Source organism: Trichechus manatus, unplaced genomic scaffold, assembly GCF_000243295.1.
Source record: "Trichechus manatus latirostris isolate Lorelei unplaced genomic scaffold, TriManLat1.0 scaffold00232, whole genome shotgun sequence".
NCBI classification, from domain to species: domain Eukaryota; kingdom Metazoa; phylum Chordata; class Mammalia; order Sirenia; family Trichechidae; genus Trichechus; species Trichechus manatus.
The window spans coordinates 2,104,046-2,109,465 of NW_004444168.1; the positions used below are offsets into that span (position 1 = coordinate 2,104,046).

The following is a 5,420-nucleotide window of genomic DNA, read 5'->3' on the forward strand; positions in this document are numbered from 1 at the left end:
TTCAGGATTGTTGATTCTCTGTTTGGCTTAGTTTTTCGGATCTTTGTTGTGGAGGGACGGCGTGGTGCTTCTGCCTAGAGCGCCATCTTGGGGCAGTCGATATTGACTAGCAATTCTAAACTGCCACCTGGTACTGTTAATCAACACTAAATCATGCCTGAGGCAAGGCATTTGAACAGACAATGCTCCAGTGGAAAGATAACAGCTTCTTTCCATGATAAACAAGCTTCACTATCATTCAGGAGGTAAGTTACTTGATGGCTTGGGAAGCAGTGTCCACTGAGTCTTCTTTCCTGACTTGAAGAGACTCACTGCTGATGGACAACAATTCTCAAAATTCCTTATTTTCAAGCTCTAATTGGGCTAGTTTTTCCTGAACCTTAAAAAACTGGTCATCATCCACCTGAACTGCTTTCTTCATCACTTCTCCTGTTTCACAGATTCTGTCAATTTGACTTTCAATTTCTGCAGAGTGAGACTGGTTAGCTTTCACGACTGGTTTAGCATGCACTGATGTTTTGGCAACCATCAACTGTAATATCTGTGTCTTAGTCATCTAGTGCTGCTCTAACAGAAATACACAAGCAGATGGATTTAGCAAAGAGAAGTTTATTGTCTCACAGTCCAGTAGACTACAAGTCCAAATTCAGGGCGTCACCTCCAGGGGAATGCTTTCTCCGTCGGTTCTGGAGGAAGGTCCGTGTCATCAATCTTCCTTTGGTCTAGGGCTTCTCTGTGCAGGAGCCTCAGGTCCAAAGGATGCGCTCTGCTTCTGGCACTGCTTTCTTGGTGGTATGAGGTGCTCGTCTCTCTCTTCTATATCTCAAAAGAGATTGCATTAAGACACTATCTAATCTTGTCAACCTCATCAGTATAACCTCATCACAGTGAGAGAATTTACAGCACATAAGGAGATCCTGTATAATCTCATCATAGTGATAGAGTATACAACACATAAGGAAATCACATCAGATTACACAATCATACAACACTGGGAATCATGACCCAGCCAAGCTGACAGATATTTTTTGGGGACACAACTCAATCCATGACAATCTGTTTCTGGTACTTGCTCATGATGAGTTCCAAGGCAACCTGGTTTTCCTCCAAGGAAACTCATAGCTCTCTTTTCTTGCTGCAAGTGTCTAACCTGTGTGTTCTCTTGAGACAGCAGAATGTGAGGCTTGTATTGGACATGCCCTTCATTTCGGATGCATTCTCTTGATACTGGACTGGAAGCTTTGCCCTGGCCTCTGGCATAGCAGCCAACTGATCCACTAGGGACTCAGCGGCCACAGGGTGTTCCTGCAGTCTCTCCAGCAGCGTCTGGGCGTCTTGGTAGGATCTTTTCGATGGTGCAGGCTATAGCGGCTGCACGACTCCACCTGTCCATACCACTCACCACTTTTATAAACATTTTAATGAAAAATAAGGAAAATAATTTCCACAATTTTAAAGTCATTGTTATCTATTTCAGGATGGGATAGATTTACCATTTTTATTTGGTTTCCTGGATAACAAATCAATTCATATCTAATCTGATATTATGATGGGAAATATAAGGAATAATAAAATAAAACAGCAAGGGGATCTACACTAGTTTAAATATTGCAACTGGCAACATTGGAACTTCATATGCATTACACCTAGACATCTTCCCTAGCAACAAGCTTTGAGTGTGAATTATTTCTAGCATTAATTGGGAGCCCACTATATGCTGAGCACTATGCCAGGCAGCGTACATAAAGTATTTAATTTAATTCTTGCAAGGTAAGTGTGAATAGTTCAATTTCACAAATCAGACTAAATTTCTGAGGCTTGAAAAACTTTCCCATTGTCAATAATCAGAAAGTTGGAAGCCCTGGTTTTGAACCTAGGGATGGTTTCCTAGATGATAAATATTTGATCTGTGAATTGGAAGATCAGTAGGAATTTAACAAACATCTAGGTAGAAAATTATGTTCCACATTGGATTAGGGGGGAGGGTGGTAGATCATGAGGACCCTATGTGTGTCCCAAAGGGGTAAAGTTGTCACAGAAGAGACTGCAGATAGGGAAGTTTGGGGAAAGTGTTTGAACGTTCAACTTTTAGTGGAGCTTACAGCTGGCTCTGCCCATTGACTCTCATCTTCTTTAGCCTTCATAGAGAAACTCCAAAGCAGACATGTTTGGTGCTAACCTCACTACCTTCCACCCCGATGTGTTCTTCCTGCTTGGCATCCCAGGACTGGAGCATTACCACACCTGGCTTTCCATCCCCTTCTGCCTCATGTACATCACTGCGCTCCTGGGAAATGGAGCCCTCATCCTTGTCCTCCATGAATGCACCCTTCATGAATCCATGTATGTCTTTCTATCCATGCTGGCTGGTACTGACATCCTGCTGTCCACCATTACTGAGCCCAAAGCCCTGGCTATCTTCTGATTCCGTGACGGAGAGATTACCTTTGATGCCTGCATCATTCAAATGTTTTTCATCCATGTTGCCTTTGTGGCTGAGTCAGGAATCCTGTTGGCCATGGCATTTGACCACTATGTGGCCATTTGTACTCCCTTAAGATACACAACTCTCTTAACTCCTATGGCAATTGGAAAAATGACCCTGGCCATTTGGGGACGGAGCATTGGGACTATTTTTCCTATCATATTCCTGTGAAGAGGCTTCCATATTGTCAGACCAGTATCATCCCCCACTCATACTGTGAGCACATTGGGGTGGCCCGATTGGCCTGTGCTGACATCACTGTCAATATCTGGTACGGCTTCTTAGTGCCGGTGGCATCAGTTTTGGTAGTTGTTGCACTCATTGGTGTTTCTTACACTTTGATCCTCCAAGCTGTGTTTAGACTTCCTTCCCAGGATGCCCAGCACAAGGCTCTCAATACCTGTGGTTCCCACATTGGAGTCATTCTCCTTTTCTTTATCCCATATTTTTTCACGTTCTTGACACACTGCTTTGGCAAGAATATCCCCCACCACACCCACATCCTCCTGGCAAATCTGTATGTGTTAGTTCCTCCCATGCTTAACCCCATCATCTACGGGGCAAATACCAAGCAAATCAGGGACAGTATGGCTCACATGTTATCTACTGGGAGGAAGTCTTGAGAGAGCTCATAGTCCCTTCCAGAAGGGGAAAAGAGAACTTACCTTCTAAGTTCTCAAGTTTAGGCATTATGATGTGTTGCAGCAGAAAGCACATGGACTTTGGAATAAAATGCATTGGAACTCAAATCCCAGCTCTCTTACCTTCTGATTTTTCGTCATGGTCAAGTTCCCACCTTTTGGAAATTTAGTCCTAACCTGTAAAATGGAACCATTCATTACTATCATCTAAGGTTTTAGTGAGGATTAAATTAAATATTTATTGCCTTAGGAAGATGTCTTAGATATGATGTATATTGAGATTTCAAATATTTCCAGAGATGACTCTGCCTTCTTCTGCTAACTTCCCAAGACAGTCTGATGACCATCATCATCTTCAACATCATTATTATCATCACTGCAACTTTATTGTATAAAATCAAATTTGGTAATGAGAATAAAATAGTGTTGTTTTTTTTTTTAAACACTAAGCTATTGAAAGAGGCTAAGGTTGGTATCAATCACTTCCATATAAGAAACTATTCTCATTATTATATTAAAAAAGTCTCATTGCTCAGCCTGGAAATGGAGTAACACAGATATAGACATTACCCTTGGAGAACTGGGTGTCTGAGCTGGACACATGAACAATGAGCAAATTATGGAGAGGGGGTCACATCAATATTAGAAAAAACTGATATAAAAGTATTCAGGTGTTAGAGGTAAGCTAATACTCTATGTCCTCTTCTTTATCTGTACTATATGTATTTATATGACTTTAAATACCATTTCTAAATTATGATGATTTTTGAATCAGTATCTCTAGCTTAAACTTTTCCATTGAGATTTACATTTAGGTATTCAACTGCTGTTTGTTTTTTTAAAATTGTGTTTTAGGTGAAAGTTTACAGAGCAAATTAGTTTCTCATTCAAAAATTTATACACAAATTGTTTCATGACATTAGTTGCAATCCTTGCAATTTGTCAGCACTCTTCCCCTTTCACCTGTGATGGTTAAGATTGTGTGTCAACTTGGCTGGGCCATGATTCTCAGTGTTTTAATGAGATCACTCCCATGATTGAATATGCTGTGAGTAGCCAGTTAGATGAGAGGGAGTTTCCTTGGGAGTGTGGCCTGCATCTGAATATAAGCAGAAGTTCTGGCTTTTTGCTCACTCTGGATCCTGCGGCTGCCTTCTGTCGTCTCACCTCTGGTTCTTGGGACTTGAGCTGTCAGCTTATCTGCTGAACTTGGGATTCGTCGATATTCATGGATTGTGGGCAAAGCCTTGCTCTCTGACCTGCCGATCTTGGGTTCACCAGCTCCTGTAGCTACGTGAATCAGGAAAAACCTTGTGGTCTTGCCTGCTGATCTTGGAATTTGTCAATCTTCACAGCCTGTGAGAGGGAGCCCTGCTCTCCGACCTGCCAATCTTGGACTCACCAGCTTCTGCAGCTGCGTGAATTGGGAAAGGCCTCTACCCTGATCCACAGACTTGGGATGTTCTAGTCTCTACAACTGTGTGAGCTGTTTCCTTGATATAAATCTCTCTCTCTATATATTCATTTGCTTTATTGGTTTTGCTTCTCTAGAGAACCCAGCCTAAGACATTTGGTACTGAGAGTAGTTCCACAGAAACAAAATGGTAAGGGTGAGTTTTCGAAATTGGTTCTCAAGTCTGGTTAGTCTGAAAGATGTTGATGACAGTGCTTCCAGCAGTAAAGAGGGCACTGCTAGTCCATGGCGTGAGGCGGCGATACAAATACACAAAATATCACCACCAGTAGATCAGGTATTGGTGAAAGGCAAGGCTCGGGGTGAACACGTGTGATATCTTTCTACAGCTTTGTCAGAATGAGAAGTATAAGGAAGCTGGTTGGTTTGCCCTACTTTTGCCAGACAAACTAGGGAAAGAAAGAGATGTGCTCAGGGCATCAGAGTCAAAACTCAAGTGCCTCAAATATGACCTCAAGCCTTCCACTTGTGCTTTGAAAGAAGGCCTTATTTCTTGTAGTAACAGAGCTGAAATTGCTGAAAACCAAACCCAGATTCTTATTGTAAGAGTGGCTGAATTACAACACCAGCTCAATTGCCAACCTTGAGAGCTGTCTGAAGTTAAAGTATGGGCACTGATTGGGAAGAAATGGGATCCTGAAACTTGGGATGGGGACGTATGGGCAGATAATCAGGAAGCTGGGGACACCGAGCCCCTAAATTCTGTTGAATCACTCCTGCCAGCAGAAACAGTCCCATCTGAAGAGAGTATTTCACGTTTGTCTGCTAAACCACCCTGCCCAGAAAAACCATTAGCCCCTCCACTCCCGTCTAATGAGAT

The 5,420-nt window shown here is 42.3% G+C and overlaps 2 pseudogenes; one reads left to right on the plus strand and one right to left on the minus strand.

The window, feature by feature from the left end:
* Window positions 1-250: 250 nt before the first annotated feature.
* LOC101346024 (suppressor of IKBKE 1 pseudogene) lies at window positions 251-1,393 on the minus strand (annotated as a pseudogene).
* A 762-nt stretch (window positions 1,394-2,155) lies between these two features.
* Window positions 2,156-3,108, plus strand: LOC101346276 (olfactory receptor 52B2-like; annotated as a pseudogene).
* Window positions 3,109-5,420: the final 2,312 nt, after the last annotated feature.